Source organism: Rosa chinensis, chromosome 3, assembly GCF_002994745.2.
Source record: "Rosa chinensis cultivar Old Blush chromosome 3, RchiOBHm-V2, whole genome shotgun sequence".
Lineage (NCBI taxonomy): Eukaryota > Viridiplantae > Streptophyta > Magnoliopsida > Rosales > Rosaceae > Rosa > Rosa chinensis.
The window spans coordinates 20,532,763-20,551,250 of NC_037090.1; positions in this window are offsets into that span (position 1 = coordinate 20,532,763).

Consider the following 18,488-nt stretch of genomic DNA (forward strand, 5'->3'; position numbering starts at 1 on the left):
AGCAGGCGAAGGCGATTACCGTGGAGGAAATTGAAGGGCGGTCATCTTTGTCATTGTGGTAGATCACATCAGATGACATCAAAAGTGGTGCTGGCATCACACTCATGGCTGAAGATGAACCAGACTTGGTTGACAACGGCAGCTGCAGGTGGTATAACTCCAAAGTGGTCCACGATCAAATATGATGGCAAAAGAACGGCCCATGGTGGTGCTAAGGCTCTGATTCACCGTGCAGCACCTATCACCAAATACCACCGCCACCCAGCCAAGAGCCAAGCAAGCTGCACCATCAGCACTAGAGAAACTAGTAAGGATAACAAGAGGCAAACCAAAGACCACAAATGACTCCATTGAGCGGAGTAGGTACAAGGTACGACAAACTAAAGAGGTCTTGTTTTCCTAAAACCTAGCAGAGCTAGGTAAAAAAGATTTTTTTTCCTATATGAGTATCACGTCTCGAACCAAGTGGAGGTGAGATTAGATACCTAACAAGGAATCCGAGGTGTGAGTGTTACAAAGCAGAATGTAAATAAGCTCTTCCTTTTAGGCTCGTCCAACCCATTTATGGCTCGATAAATTCTTAGTACTTTTCTACAAAAGATATTAGAGATGGGCAGTGGCGGACTCATAAATTTATTTATGTGGGGGCGAACTTGAAGTGTAATAGCCAATAAAATTGAAGACTTTACTACCACATAATCGAAAGATAAAGTTTTGTCATTTGAGAAAATCTACAAAAGAAGCTATAAGAAAAGAGTAATTAAAATGAACTTTATACACAAACAACATTTAACAATAAAGAGAAAAATCTACAGTATTGATAAATTGTGTATAAGACTGCATGTTTGTTTATTTATGGAATTTGGGAGCTTTCTTCACGTCATTAATCATCTCTATAAGAATATAGGTCAAGCTTTTATGTTTATTCTTGTACCTACATGTGCCAGAACGAGCATAATTAGTTATAATGAGCCACGCTCATTGTATCGCCAGAGGTACCGACTCCCACCAAAGGGGTGACCTGCGAAGGCACGGCCGGCCGGGCTACCGCTCGAGCCCTGGATCGCCTCCAGATCACCGCTGACGCGCCGCCACGCGCCGCGTCAAGATAGCATCAGAAGCTCCAGACGCTGGGAATCGAAGCACATCAGTCCCACATCGGAAACAAGAAAAAGATCAACCTTTTCCTCACCTATAAAAGGTTCTCTCCTCTCTCCCCTCATTAATTATGCAATTACTACTCATTTATTGTTATGCTGCCCATATACAGTGACTGACTTAGGCATCGGAGAAGTGAAGACCGCCCAACGCGGTCTCCCTCTGACGCCCTGTCTCTCGTGTTGCAGTAAACGGAAGTCACCTAAGCCTCGGAGTAGTGGTCCGCCCATCGGACCCGAGTTAAACAAAGAGCCGGCTACCGCCGGACTTGAGCATCAACATTGGCGCCGTCTGTGGGAAGCCTTGAACAAAAGGTCATCCCGCCACAATCACCATGACTAACGATAGCGGGGGAACGCTGAAGAGCAGGCAGATCAATCCGCCATTCCCCAACCCACCAACCCAGCGGTAGGCATCAACCGTGTGTTATTCACCACCCCGGTCAACCCCGGCGGTGAGACAAACCCAAGTAGCAGCCGCCCACCAGCCCAAGACCTCGCCTCTCTATATGAGCTGGCACTGGCGGATCTGCACAAGGCGAACAGAGAGCGTGAACAAGAACGCAAGGAAAAGGCCGAGGCCCAAAGGCAAGTGTCCACGCTTGTGTCCCTCTTTGATGTGCTAAAGAAAACGCTGGAGGAAACCGCCAACCCGGCACGAAGCGAGCAGTCACGAAGCACCAGGCACAGCCGACCTGGTACAGGAGCATTGATACCAGCACCAGTTGTGCATATGCAGGTCCCGCTGCACCCACCAGAGCTAGCAGGCATGGGACCACCCCCTATACCCCAGCTAATGTTGGAACAGGAGGCAGAGTCATCACTGCACACCCACCGCTCGAGACCTCGGGCAAGAACAGAGGGAAACCCACCCGCTCCCAGGCGAGGATCAGTTCAGTGGAGTACCCGGCTAGACCCCGCCGGCTATGCAACCGCTCAAATACTAGAAAGGATGCAGCAGTTGGAACAAAGGTTAATCCGGGCGGAATCAGGGACCCCAGCACCAACTTCAAATCCACTTTTCGAGTCTAGGCCAGGACTATTCACCGCTACAATTTTGCTGGCTGTCAGACCGGCGTATGCAAAGACCCCAAAAATGTCACATTACAGCGGTAAGACTGATCCCTTCGTCCATATGGACACCTTCAAGAAAGTCACCAACAACAAGGGATTCGATGACGCCACCCTGTGCCACTTGTTCAGCGAAACGCTGGACAATGAGGCAATGAATTGGTTCTTCGAATGCCCCTCGGGATCCATTGACTCATTCCAGGCATTATCGCACGCTTTCCTTTCCCGGTTCATCCTACTGTCCGCCGGGCACCACAATACAAGCCAACTGTTCAACGTCAAGCAGGGTACGGAGGAGACACTGAAGGCATTCGTCACAAGGTGGCGAGCAGCAGCATCTCAGTGCCGTGATCTTGATAAAACAATGGCTTCGGCAGCTTTTAAGCAGGGACTCCTCAAAGGTCCATTTCTCTATCACCTCAACTACAATCATCCAAATGCGGTATACGACCACCTCATGAGTGAGGCGGTCATTCATGCCCAAGCAGAATTCATCACATACGGAGAAACCCCACCACCACCACCAGCACTAATAAAGTCGACACAACCCTCCTCCAGTCAGCAGGGGACCACTAACAAAACCTCCACACCGCCAACTGACAAGAAGAGGGAGTGGCAGCAGGGCCAGTACCAGAATAAGCGGCAGAAGGACCAACACTACAAGGGAAACCGCCCATCCCATGGGGACAACCGCAACAAACATACGGAGTCTTCCCAGCGGTATGCAGTATTTACAGTCCTCACGGCCTCGTATGAAGAAAATTACAATCAGTGCAAGGATCAGATCCCACCGTTGCCCCCGGGAAAATACCCAAAAACGAGAAAGCCAAGAAACACCGGCAGGTGGTGCAAATACCACGAGGACTGCGGTCATAATACCAACAGCTGCAACGCCCTCAAAACAGCCATTGAGACCTTGTACCGTGATGGCAAGCTTGAACAGTTCAAGGTGCGCCAACCCCCACCTGTGATCGCCGACATTGAGCCCATGGGCCGCATCAACACAATCGACGGAGGTGCTCCAATCACCAACATGTCTCACAGAGCTAGAAAGCGTTATGCGCGAGCTAATCACCCAAAGGAAGTCTGCAACATCTGCTACGAAAGATCCGCCAAACTCCCAAGGTCTGGTTGGGAGCCTATTACCTTCTCAGAGGAGGAGGAACGCGGAGTACATCTGCCCCATGATAATCCCTTCTTGATCGACGCTATTCTGGGCAAAATGTCAGTGGGAAGAATCCTAGTTGATAGCGGGTCCGCTGTTAACGTTATATTCAGTGGTTGTTACAACGACCTCAAGCGGAATAGAAAATTGCTCCAAGATCATGAACCACTGCTCAGCTTCTCCGGTGATGTCACGCAACCGCTGGGCTCTGACTATATGCGGCTAGTTATCGGTGCTAGTCCATGTATGGCCGAAATACATGTGGAGTTCATAATTGTCGATTGTTTCAGCTCATATAACGCCATCATTAGTCGGCCAGCGCTCAACAAACTCAAGTGCATCATCGTCGGGTACATGCTGCTCATGAAGTTCCCCACACCCAACGGTACAGGCTGTGTCAGGGGAAGTCAACAGTTGACACGCGAGTGTTATTCTACTACTATAGCACAATCAACCCGCCGCCATGAGATCCTAGCGGTAGGCTGTCAGGCACCGCCACCAAACATTTTTGAGGACCCCAGGGAAGACGAAAAGAAGTACGTAAGGAAGGAGCCGGTCAACCCAGAAACATCACTGAGGGTTGTCAGCATCTCGGACGAGCACCCTGAGCTAACAGTCCGCATAGGCGCTCAATTCGACCCAAAGCTGGCGGCGGAGCTCACTCAGTTCCTACGTGACAACGCTACGGTCTTTGCCTGGTCATATGCAGACATGCCAGGTATCTCCTCTGAAATCATCTCACACAAGTTGAGCATCAAACCATCCTTCTATCCTATCAAACAGAAACACAAAGCCTTCGACGAAGAGAAGTACCGTGCTATAAGAGAGGAGGTTGCCAAGCTCCAGGGCATTGGGTTCATCTGCCAGGTCATCTATCCCCAGTGGATTTCCAACCTGGTTATGGTCAAAAAGGCCAGCGGCAGGTAGAGGATGTGCGTCGACTTCAAAAATCTTAACAAAGCATGCCCGAAAGACAGCTTCCCACTACCCCGCATCAATCAACTCGTTGATGCAACCGCTGGACACGAGCTCCTCAGCATGATGGATGCTTTCTCCGGCTATAACCAGATCAGGATGCATCCTGATGACCAGGAGTGCACCACCTTCACCACCGACAAAGGCCTGTATTGTTACAATGTGATGCCTTTCGGTTTGAAGAATGCAGGGGCAACTTATCAGCGGCTGATGAACGCCATGTTCGCCGAACATCTGGGCAAGATAATCGAGGTCTACGTAGACGACATGTTGATCAAGAGTAAAAAGGCCAGCGGACATGTGGCAAACCTAAAAATCATAATAACCATCCTCCTGACCTATGGCATGCGCCTCAACCCAGAAAAATGTTTCTTTGGCGTCACCGCCAGCAAATTTCTGGGGTATATTGTCAGTGAGCGGGCCATCGAGGCCAACCCTGACAAGGTGCAAGCCATCCTCAACTTGAAGAACCCGGAATGGAAGGTGCACGTCCAATGCCTCCAGGGCAAGCTAACCGCCCTATCTCAATTCATCTCCAGACTGACCGACAGGTGTGCCCCATTTTTCAAAGTCCTTAAAACAACCCACAAGAAGGTCATCGATTGGAACCCAGAGTGCCAGGCGGCGTTCCAAGGCCTGAAGGAATACCTGGCGGCAGTTCCACTCCTCTCCATTCCTGTCCAAGGAGAAACATTATACATTTATCTAGCGGTATCTCAGTCAGCGGTGAGCTGCGCCATCGTCCGGCGGGAAGGCCAGGACTAGCTCCCAGCCCAAAACCAAGATCGCTGTACCGCCTGGAACGGAAATAGTTACGGCCGAGGAGCCGGCTCCCCAACAATCAGACTGGAACCTACATGTGGACAGTTCCGCTTCCGCCAAGGCCAGCGGCGCCGGAATCATCTTAATAGGACCAGGGGGGCTTAGTGTCGAATACGCGTTGAAATTCAACTTCAAAGCTTCTAACAACATGGCGGAATATGAGGCACTCATTGCCGGCCTACTCCTCGCCATTGATTCAGGGGCCGACAGTGTCAACATCTTCAGCGACTCTCAGTTGGTCGTTAACCAGGTCAACGACAGCTTTCAAGCCAAGGACCAGCAGTTAGCGGCATACTTAGGGTACGCCAAGACGCTGCTAAAAAAATTCAAGTTCCACACCATCACACAAATCCCCAGGGAAAAGAACGCCAAGGCTGATTCTCTAGCAAGACTGGCAACCGCCTGGCCACACCAGAGTCCAGCGGACACAAGGGTAGAGTCTCTGGACAGGCCAAGTATCACAAAAACCCTGGCGGAGATCTTTAACATTGAGGCCAATCCTAGCTGGATGGACGAAATTATTCAGTACAAGCGCAACGGGACATTGCCAGAGGACAAGATCAAGGCGCGACAGCTCCAGCGGAGAGCAACCCGTTACAACATGCAGAGCGGCGAACTTTATCGCCAAGGATTCACTCACCCCAACCTCCACTGTTTAACCCTAGAGGAGGGAAAGGTCGTACTGGAGACAATACATGGCGGGGAATGCGGAAATCATTCAGGCGCCAGATCCTTGGCTAATCGCACAATGCGACAAGGCTACTTTTGGCCTACGCTTGGTGATGACGCCCGGCGGATATCAAAATCTTGTCACAAATGCCAACAATATGCTGATCTTCCACATGCCCCGGCGGAACCTCTGTCGGTTATCGTCAGTCCCTGGATTCACTCAATGTGGGGCCTGGACTTGATGGGAAAATTCCAAACCGCCAAAGGTCAGTTCAAATACATCATTGTCGCCATCGACTACAACAGCAAATGGATAGAGGCGGAGCCTTTGACGGTAATAACTACCGCCAAGGTAATTCACTTCCTCTGGAAGAACATCTATTGCCGCTACGGTATCCCGCATGCAATCATCACAGACAACGGCACACAGTTCAACAATACGGAACTCATCTCTTTCACCGCCAACCTGGGCACCAAGATGCGTTTTGCATCAATCGCTCACCCCCAAACCAACGGCCAGGTCGAAGCGGCAAACAAGATAATCAAGAAACTGTTACAGAAGAAGCTTGACAAGGCCAAGGGTTTGTGGGGGGAGAAGCTCCCGGAAGTTCTATGGGCCATCAGAACAACCCCAACTTCCGCCACAGGTGAAACCCCTTTTTGTATGATGTTCGGAACTGAGGCTGTCCTGCCTATCAAGGTAACCCAACCAACCGCTAGGGTCGAAGGCTACTACCCCGAGACCAACAGCGACGACGTTAACCTCGACAGGGATCTCCTAGAGGAAAAGCGAGACGCAGCCCATTTGCGCAATCTCCAGAACAAGCGACGGGTATCGCGTTTCTACAACGCCAGGGTCAAAGCCCGCAACCTCCAACTGGGGGACTGGGTAATGAAAGAAGTCATACCACCGCCAACAAAACTCCGCCCAACTTGGGAAGGTCCATACAAAATTGTAGAGGTCGTTAGCCCAGGCACCTTCTACTTAATGGACAAGGATGGCGTCACAATGACCCACCCTTGGAATACCGAACACCTTCGGTATTACTACAAATAGTCATTCCGCTACCCAAGAGCATCTTGACTTAGCTAAATTTTTGTTCAATATTTAGCTAAGGGAAGCTACCCAACGGGTACGACCTCGCTTTTGTAAACGCTGTTCAGACAGCTATCAATGAAACGAGGAATTATTCAAACCATTGTTACCAAGTCTAGCACTGGGGGCAACTGGCAACGCCAGTCAGCGGACTACGTCGGCTACATTGTGCACTTGGACCAATTTTAATTCCTTTAATGTTTCATTCATGGCCAAAAGCAAGTGTCAAGACCTCTAGCGGTACACACATTATCACAAACAAAAAGAAAAAAGCAAAGTATAGGAGCTTAGGTTCCGAAACTTCATTTATATCCCAAGTGAAGTACATCAAAAATTTATGCCTTAGCGGCTACAACAACTTTCCTACTCCTATTTTCAGGGGTTGGCAGGGTTGGCGAGGTCGACTCCGCTACCTTCGGTATCTCCACTGACGGCCTACGGCGGATGGGAACGGCTCGTCTGGTCGGACCCTCGGGCTGTGGGACTGGGGGTCTCTATTATGCCATCCGCCTGGGTGTGGGCCGCCAAGAACCCAGCACGAGAGACCTCAGACTGGGAAGGCGTCCGCTGAGAGTCGCCCTCTGGAAGTCCGCCACTCTCCCCGCTACCCGAGCAGGCTCCTTCAACCTGACCAGGGGCGGTGCTTGTTGTAGGCGGAGCTTCCTACGATGGCTGGATGACCGGCATCGACGCTTTCGCCGAGTCGATGGCCCCCTTCTGCTGCAGCATTTCCACATTAGCTAGGGCACCGGCCTTTGCTGCTTCGGTCAGCTCCTTCTTGTACTCCGCCGTCTGCTTGTATGACTCAACAGCGGCGGCTGCAGCACGGCTCCCCTCAGCCTCCAGGCGAGCGACTTCACCTTCTAGCCGCTTAACCTCGGCCTGTTTGGCGGCGGACTCCCGCTGAAGAATCTCAACCTTCTTATCCTTGGCGGCCATCCGATCCCGCAACAGGGACATGTCTTGCTCCAACTTGGCGAACTGTTCGTTCCGCTCCAAGTGCCGCTCAATGGCAACGTTCAGCTTGCCACGGGCGTCTGCCGCATCGCAGTCGGCCTTTGTCAAGCGTCACTCGACATCAGCCAACTTTTCCTGGGCCTTCCCCAAGTCCCTCTGTAGGCCCGCCACCTCCTCCCTGAGCTCCCGCTCAACCAGGGGCTGTTTTGACGCCTCCTGGAACATCTCATGTAGCCCAACAACGACGTGCCCAAAGGCTGTGCTGAAGGGCGATTCGCTGACGGCAGTCGACCGAACAATACCCTCCAGGCCGCCGAACCCCAACCGCTCACAAAGGTGATACAGGAAGTCCTGTTCACCGTCGTTGAGGAACTCGGCGTAAGCGGCAAACGAGTCCAAGCCGCTTGTACCCACCGCTTTCGCCACGTCAGCGGGAGCCTCGGGCGGAGCCTGCCTCGACTTATTCGGCTGCTCGCGGGCCTCGGTTACCTCCACTTCCTCCTCTTCCTTGCCCGAGTCGGGTTGACGGCGTTTCCGCTGAAGCACCCGCTTGCTTCCAGCAGTAGCAGGCCTCGAACCCCCAGTCGGCGGCTCCAACCCCGCTATGGTGACACCCTCCGTTGGGCGCGCTGCCTTCTTCGACACCCCGCGCCGTATTGCCGGCGCTCTCTCTTTCCGCGGCGCCGCCTCGCTCGCCACGCCGGTCCCCTCCTGAACAGTGGGCAACCCGTCACCACCAAGGTGGGATTGGTGCGACATTGGCAGCACCACTGGAACCTCGGACGGGCTCAGCGCCAGCGTCTCCGGGTTCACCACCTTCTTCTGAGCCGCCAGCCTAGACGCATACATGGATTCCAGGAAGTTGTTGATTTCAGCGCGGTCCATGGCTTTCGCGAAGGCGTCACGGCTCGCTTTGTTCCCCGGCGGAGTTTCTAAAAAAAAAAAAGAGAAGTAACAAACCAATCAGCATGACAATATCACCAAGGGTGTGATCTAGTGGAGGGTACTTACCAACGGCACGAGTTAGTTGCTGATCCACCAGCAACTCCCAGCCTGTAAGGAGACGGAAGTCCAGCAAGTTGCGATTCCACCAACAACCCCTGATGCGTGCCACGCGGCACTCTTCCTCACGAGTCAGGTTGTACCGCAACCCCGCTACACAAAAAGGTCATTATCAGTACAGGATACAAGGCTGTGTAAAAAAAAAAAAAAAAATTAGAGGAAACCCCGCCAGTGAAGTTCAGCGGAAGCGGCAAACAACCTCGAATGGGCTGAAACTCTGACTTAATTCTAAACGTCGGCTCCCCCTCATTCGACCCCACTTGGTACTCCCACCCCGTCGTGGCAACACAGAAGGTACCCCGCCAGTAGGATATGGAATCCCTCAGATTCTCGATCAACTTAGGCGCTCCTTGGAGGCGACTCAGGTTTACCTGCCCTCTGCAACCATGGCGTTTCACATACACCAGTTCGTAGAAGTGCAGCACCTCCGCCACAGTCGGTCCCTCACAACCGGACAACCGCCACAGCGAGTTCAGCGCCAGCATCAACCGCCACATGTTGGGGCAGATTTGCCCAAAAGCAACGCCAAACTCGCACACCAGGATATGAAGGTTGGGCACCAGCGGGAAGGTCACTCCCTCGCGGAATATAGCCTCGTGCACGGCGGCGTGGCCCACTGGCAGGATCGAAGCCTTCTCTTCCACCGTTGGCGGACCCAGCTTCACCACGCCGGGCAACCGGAACACCCGCTTCAGCCTGTTGACGGCAACAGCAGTCATCCTACCTCCCGCCTCGTCAACGGGGTCCCGTCCTCGAACACCCACGCCGACTCGGTATCCTCCCCCGCTACACCTCCCCCCCCAGCGGAACCGCTGGCGGCACTATTTCTTTCTAGGCGCTCTTCGTGCATAGTATGAGCAGTGGCAGCCTCCCCCGCCCTAGAACTCTCCGGACGCGATGCACGACCCATAACTACGTCCCACAGTATGGTCTGTAGCGGCTCGACCTCTAGCGGTTCTGGCAGTGAGGTTCCTGCACGGGTAGATGGATGCAACGAGTCAATAAAATTTCTATCCGCCGCGCTGAACGACACTTCAGATTCGGAATCCTCACTGCTCGAAATCTCTATGACGCCGGCCATCCCGAAACCCTAAAACCCAAATCAGTTAGCTCACACAAGATCTAACCTATCCCTATATCAGTCAGTGCCCAAGAACATCAACAACACTCAACCTAGAAAATACCAAAACAAGAACAAACGCACTCAAACCCAAATTCAACCATCTAGAAAATCCCTAAAAACCCCAATTCTGTCAAACACAGCAACCCATCCCCAAACCCACTCACACCCTCACAGGACGTCAACAAAGAACATATCACAGGAACACCCAAAACCCAAAAAATTGCCATGGCAGACATCCAATGAAACAGGGATATAAGTCAGAATACCAACCTCAACGATGGAGTCTCTGATAGCGGTGACATCACTTGTCTTCGGGGCCGGAGGTCGTCGGTTCTTCCACGTACGAAATCTCGGCAATATTGCCTCAACCTTCTTCTCCGATCTCAGACGCAGAAAGCTTGAAGACGACGAAGTACAGTTCAAAGTTTAGAGCAAAGTGTCAAATATGCTAACTTCCCCCCTTTTATGTCAATGTCAAACAGTCCTACGCCGTCCGTTGAAAAACGACATCAGATGTCAGCCGTACACGTGTCCCACAACTACAGTTACTCTCCGGATTAACCGAGGCGTCGCCTCAGTTACAAAATCCATCATTACTCAACATTAATGGCGAGGAGACGGCTAGGCGGAGGAGACACGCCTCCGCACGCTAACCCTTTAGGGGTTCGCCACGTGTCCGCACGCTAACCCTTTACGGGTTCGCCACGTGTCAACCACCATCAGACGAAGTGCCTAGTAGAAGCCACCACTTTTGGGAAGAAGAGGCCAATCGTCGGAGGAATCCGCTGAGCGAAACCCCGCTAGCGGAACTTCTCACTAGTCATCTTCCAAGTGTAGAAGTCAGCTGAGCGAAACCCCGCTAGCGGAACTTCTCACTAGTCATCTTCCAAGTGTAGAAGTCAGCTGAGCGAAACCCCGCTAGCGGAACTTCTCACTAGTCATCTTCCAAGTGTCGAAGTCCGCTGAGCGAAACCCTGCTAGCGGAACTTCTCACTTGTCATCTTCCAAGTATCGAGATCACCGCTGAGCGAAACCCCGCCAGTGGAACCTCTCACTTGATACTCGTCGAAGTCTCCTATGAGCGAATCCCCGCTAGGAAAACTTCCACTCGTCAACTTGCAAGGGGCAGCCTCAGCTACACGTGACACTACCGGCAGAACCCCCTCCATCTTGCAAACCCCGTGTGTTGCTAAGCGCAACTCTGCTCAATAACTACCACCAAACACGTCTACACGACGCTGTTTCCTGCTACATCCAGCAGGGGGTATTCGCCAGCGGCGAATCCCTAGGCTACGCCTCCCTCTGACAATGACCGCCACGCGGCGTTACTGTCGGATCATCCCTACGGGACACGGGGACTTGTCAATAGTCTACGACGACCCTGATCAGGTACGTTGACCCCTGTCACCCGGGTACTAAGATTGGGCTCGCTACCCAACACCCTCAACAAATAATTTACCGACCATCCGGAGGTTCGTCTTGGCTAGGGAGTGGGGGACTCCCTGGCGGGCTTGGCACGGGCCCACCCGAAAGGGTATAAAGCGTTCGCTCAGTAAATCCATGGTTGACAACGCACTGACGCTAATTATGCTGTTGCAAGTCTAGCGGAAGTAACGCTTCACACCGCCGATCAACTCCCCAACCAAGATTGCCCTCCTTGACTGGGGACTTGGGGGACTTGTACCTACATGTGCCAAAACGAGCATAATTAGCTATAATGAGCCACGCTCATTGTACCGCTAGAGGTACTGACTCCCACCAAAGGGGTGACCTGCGAAGGCACGGCCGGGCGGGCTACCGCTCGAGCCCTGGATCGCCTCCAGATCACCCCTGACGCGCCGCCAGGCACCGAGTCAAGATAGCATCAGAAGCTCCAGACGCTGGGAATCGAAGCATATCAGTCCCACATCGGAAACAAGAAGAAGATCAACCTCTTCCTCACCTATAAAATGTTCTCTCCTCTCTCCTCATTAATTACGCAATTATTACTCATTTATTGTTATGCTTCCCATATACAGTGATTGACTTAGGCATCGGAGAAGTGAAGACCGCCCAACGCGGTCTCCCTCTGACGCCCTGTCTCTCGTGTTGCAGTAAACGGAAGTCACCTAAGCCTCGGAGTAGTGGTCCGCCCACCGGACCCGCGTTAAACAAAAAGCCGGCTACCGCCGAACTTGAGCATCAACAATTCTTTTATTAAATGTTAATATTTCTTTTATTATTTAAAAGCTCTCTGTCCAAAGAAAATGTATTTTTGGCTGCCACATCTTTTAGACTTATTTTATCAATTAATATTATATCTTATTAAAGCATTGAGCTTAGTGGGTACATGGCACATCTCTTTAATTTAAGTTGAAAATGATTGGCTGTGGGGGCATATATACTATGTTAAGACCAAAACTTTGTCTGCTAGATTATACATCATCACTGAATAACACTGTTAACAAAAAGCTAGTGGGCGCGTCAGCCCCCAGTTGTCCTATGCTAGGTCCACCAATGGCGATGGGTGAGTGAGCAAAACCACGCGCTCAGTGAGTAGATCATATAGTATGCCAGTAAAGTCATGTCATTTTACACACGCTAGAAAGTAATTAATATATCTTATACACATAAATTCATCACATCGCATCATCCATTCTTATTGATTATCGCTAAATTTAGTGTACCCAACGGGAACCCTAATGGCTTTCTCTAGTCCTATACCATCGTGTGACACATCCTTGTCTTAGCATAATCAATCAAGAAGTTCATATGTTCCATGACTAGCTAGTTAAACAATGGATCTAGCACATAATATATATAAACTCCGCATATTTCACAAATAGACAGTCTTTACTAGAAAATAGAGAGATATTTAGTAAATTGATAAAATCATGTTTTTCCACCATCTTGATAGAAAATAAGAATATTTGAAACATATTACAAAACCCACTCACTTCAACAATACGAATCGCCTCTCAGAATACCGATCATATGTAAACCGAGCCTCCTAAAATGTGTCTCCTAGAAATAAACATTGGATTAAATCAAACCTCCATGGATAGAAAGAGGGCATCAAGACGAATCCGTAGCTTTTCGAGGATCTTGAACCGGAATTACGGATCAAAAGTTATGATCAGTTGAAGTTTTAGAGAGATAGATAGAGAGAGAAAATGAGGAGAGACATAAACTCTCTCGGAAAAAATTGAAAAATGTATGGTGATGGTGGCTGAAATCCTATATATATGGAAAGAGAACCAATAGGAAGCAACCATGTGTCAAAACCTAAGCTATCCACCAACCTCATTATGCGACTTGTCAAGCATTTACCAAACCTTGTCCTATCAAGTGACAAGTGTCCCATGACTATTGTAATTGCAATGGGCATGTATGGCATTTTATTTTATTATTTTTTTTTTTTTTGAAACATGAAATTTTATTACTAGAGGTTAACCTTCAAAAAAATTCAACAGATACAAGTATGATAGATGTTCATTGTGGTTCATCTACAGACATGAAGTTTGGGGATCATAAGCGCAGTCCTACAAATGTCGAGGTGCACTGCCCAAATAATCATGTCAAATAAAAAATACATATACCCATTTAATGAAGAAGTGGAAAAATATCTTCACTTCTCCTAAAAACTCTCTACTCCTAAAAAGTCTCTTAAGAGATAAAACCATGACCAAACATTGTGTTTGGACTTATCCACAAGGGAACTGTCTTCAAATCCTATCAACATGCAATTATTCTAATTGGTTTTAGATAACTGCTTCTAATTAGACAGAAAACCATCTCCAAAGAAACTACTAGCATCCATCTGCTCTTGATTTGGAGAACTACAACACTACTTGCAACCGCTCTTGCCATCCCAATGCTATTTACATAGCAACATTACCTCTAGAATATGAACTTTGCCATCACGCTACCTCATTATTTCATATTTCACTGGTGTATCATGCAAAGAAAGAAAAAAGTCATTAGAATCAATACACCAAGTCCTATGAATAGCAAAACAAAGGGAAACCCAAAATAAAGTATACACACAAAGAAACCTATATAATCAAGAAAATAACATAACATAAGACAAAGTACATACCAAATCTGAAGCAAAAAAAAATTGATAGACAAATGTAAAATTTGACAAACAACAAACAAAATTACCCACGTTTGGTTACCAAATTGTAGAACATGAGAAGTCCATCTTGAGTAACTCATTTAGATCTGAAAAGTGTTAAAAATAATTCGAGGAAAGATGCCAAGGGGCATAAACTACAACGCAAAAGTGTCAAAGCACTAAAAAGGGCTCAAGATGCAAAAGCATATCTTAAAAGCCAAAAGGTGGATTGTTGCCCACAACAAAACAATTACCATCCAAAGAAGCAGAAATTCTCAACAAGCAAAACAGAGGAGTCCTTATGAAGATCAACTATGTTGAAGCGTCATTGGATTAACAAGAAAATTATACAACCAAGTCAAAGCAAACAATCAACACAAAAATGTGAAGGACAAGAAACAAAGTGTGTGTCACAGTGAGATTGGACAGAGAAGAGCCAAAACTCAATTGGGATCAATGCAGTACTCACAAAAATTGCCCACATTAAAAGACCCATGACAATTTTCCAAACAGAAGTGTAGAACCAAAAGAAAACAAAACTGAGAAAGATCGCAATTGAAATTCCAAAAATATGGTAATTGCATGTCATCTATGTGGAAAAGGATCCAAATGGTTCAACATCAAAATCAAAAGTGGAACAAGGATGATAGACAAATTTGGTTGTGATCATAGGTGAAGGCAGTGGGTTGGGTGGCGGTTTACAGTGGGGAAGACGGGAGAGAGAGTGGGTTGTGTGGTGATTTACGGAGGGGAAGACATGGGATAAGGAAGTTTCTTCATTTTGAGTAATAAAGAAAGGGGTCCCTTCCATTTTCAATTTGATTGTCAAACATTTTAGATGTCACAACATTAATAGGCATGTATGGCTACTACTCCTTCAGTCCTTTGGTCAGTATGTAATTCCTATCAACCAAGCAGAACTCGCCACGTCAGCATTTATATTTTCTTCCCATTAAACTTTAAAAATTCCTTAAAAATAGCTCGGGAATCAGAGAAATTCACTGAAAAATGCTGCAAACTCGTGGCGACCTCTACTTTCCACTTCCAACCTCAAAAATAAAATTTGACAAACTTCAAAATTCAGGATCTAATAATGAGTAATATGTTAGGAAGTGGACTTGATCACCTTTGTCAATCAATATAATAGTGTTAGTTGCGAGCCATGCTTTTTGTCATTTAACGTGGTAGTAGAGTGAATCCCTCTCTAATCACATCATGAACCTAGATTAGGGTTTCTTAAATTGGTCATATGAAAGAATCTGATTATATTGTAACTTGATTGACCAAGTCAATCAAGTTACAATGCGAGATTTGGATCCCAATTTCCAATGTGACAATTGGTTGCATGTGCAAACCTAATTTAGGTTGCATGTGAAAAGGCGTGATGGAAAGTAGAGATATCACATCAAAAAAGTGACAATATAACTTATAAGTAGGTGACTTGCTCTCAACTGTATCATAGTCTTTTAATTTAAATCCCATCACTTAATAGGTAATTAGGTTTGGACAATATTTTATTGTCATTTACCATAAACACCCCATATGAAAAATATAAAAGGCTGTGGCTATTTGCACCCCACATACAAGTCTTAACCATTGATGTTGCAGAAGTGATGAAACTTAGCTAGTGTTGGTTTGTAGTGTTGGATGGTTGTGAAATTGATGGGAGGTGAAGTTATGGAGGTGGAAATAGTGCAGATAGAGTTTGGTGTTTGGATTTGAGAGAGGTGGAGTTGTATAAAGAAGATATAGCTAAAATTAAAAGAGAATAAGTTAATGGTGAATACAGGTGGAGATAAGACATTTTATCTCATAGAGATCTCTAGGCTAGGAGACGAGGAGAGAGGGAATCTCTTACACCATTGGGCAAAATGGGCCAAGATGCAAGCTAATGCCCAATGGACATAAATTTGGGGGGAAATTTAAATTTCAAATGGTGCGGAAAAAAGTTACTTGGAATTCAATCTCAGATACCTATTTAAGTTATAGAAATTCCTTCAAATTATTACTTAGAATTTTAATTGGGTGTGTGTTTTTGGAGAATTTGACGTTGCTCTATTGTTATGAAAATTATTTGTGGTATCCCCAAGTTTTCAGCTTTGCATTTCCTTGAACCGGTTCAGCTTCTAACTGTGTCTGTATCTTCCCAAGCTGATTCGGCCAGTGATTAGCTAATTTTTGTTGGGCTTCAACCTTTATGGATAGTTGCACAGCTGTTGCTAATGACAACAAAGTTATAGCTCAACCAGGTTTCTATTATGCAACCTTAGACTCATTAGATATCGATAGTGAATGATATCACTATTTCTGGCAGTTGCACTCGAGTTCTAATCTTGTAGAACTCATTTGTATACTCTCGAACATAACGGTTATCTTGCTAGATTGATTGATATTATTGGAATAAGATTCCTTCGTAGTTCAAGGGAAGGAACCGACCACGAATTAGCTTATGCATCTTCATCCAATTTTGGATTTTCTTTTTTCCAGATTGAATCCTTAACATTTGAACTTGTTCCTACCAAGAAGAAGCGTACCCCTTCAATTTGATAGCTACAGCCTTGAGCTTCTTGTGCTCTGACATCTCTAAGTACTCAAAGACTATTTCTACTACATTCAACCAATCCAAGACCTCCTCTAGTTATTTCTCACTAGAAAAATAAGAAATTTCCACCTTCAGCCTAGGATCTTGATCCCGTTCAACTGACCTATTGAATAACGATGGACGTCTCATTTGGAAATTTCCAGCTTCTTCTTTATTTGAAGAATAATACTCTAAATGTTGTTATTGATACATTTCAAAAGCTGGTCGATTCCTCATGTTCCTTCATTGGTATACATTTATTTGGGGACCCCTTTGCCTCTTCATATTTTGGTCTTGAGGAGCAAAAATTCCTGACTGCTTTAGCCTCGCACACATCTAAGTAATTTAATTATCTTGCAGTTGCTTTTGTTGTTGCTGCAAAATTTCCAGATCCTCCCTTGTCGCCACATCACCAGTAGCTACTTGATTGGTCTTTGATGAGGTGTTGTTTCCTTGAGCAACACCTCCTCACCTAGCATCCATAGATCTGCAATAGTCATAGATCTAGAGCGGCTCTGATACCACATAATGCAAATTAAACAAGATAACCCAGAAGTTAAGTGTAAAATGGCACTTAGAGCTAGGAAAGATTACTCTAATCACTATTAGAGCCTATATTTCTAAGCAAAATCAGGAAAAGCCTTGAAATATTTTAATCTGAGAATACTTTGAATAAATATGCTTCAGGACTGCCTTTTACAGGTCTGGGCTAAACCCTTTTTAATCACCACCAATGATTCTCTAAACTTTTTTAGAGACCCTTTAAACTCCCCACAAACGACATTAAAGACTCCTAATTCCCAAATTACATTAAATGCTAAGACAACTATCAGACCTACCCCCCCCCCCCCCCCAACATTTAATAAAGATACTAAAACAAAACAAACAACTACTAAGGATTGCTTCTAGTTACTTGCGTCAGCAGGTCATCGTGATCTTAGAACTAGTAGCCACTACATTAGCTGCAGATAGATTTGCAGCCCTCAAAATCTTCGACGCCATGATCGATTTACAAGTCTTGGTTTGAATCAAAGGTGCAGAGAGAGAGAGAGAGAGAGGTTTTGCAAATCACAAATAGATATAACTTATAAAGAAAGTCAAAGGTCAAACTTTTTTCCTCAAAGGGAAAGTAAGGCACTATTTGGACAAAGGTTTTAGTTTTCTTTCTCAATCTTGGTCTGAATAAGAGGTGCACAGAGAGAGAGAGGTTTTGCATATCACATACATATCTAACTTATAAAGAAAGTCAAAGGTCAAACTTTTTTTCTTCAAAAAAAGTTGGACACTATTCACACAAAGGTTTTAGTTTTCTTTCAAAAAGTAGTGTCATATTTGATGAACACCTCTTAATGATTTTGTGGTTTTTAAAAAAAAAAAAAAAAAGATTTTGTGGTATGTTAAAACAATGATTATGTGGTATGTTAAAAAAAAAGATTTTGTGAGGCATAATCCATAGACACGAAGAACACCAAAATCAGTGTTTGTATGAGCAAGTTAAACTTCTTTTTAGTTTGGAAACTCATAGATTATCAGAGTCAATCTTTTGTGCATCAATCCTTTGTATCTATGCCTAGTAAAGTGCAGGAGGCCTAAGGAGATTCTAAGTGGACCAAGATGATGAAGGAGAAATTGAAAAAAAAACCACACTTGGGAACTTGTATCACTTCCACGTTGCAAAAAGAGTTGAGTGTATGTGGATCTTCATTGTAAAACA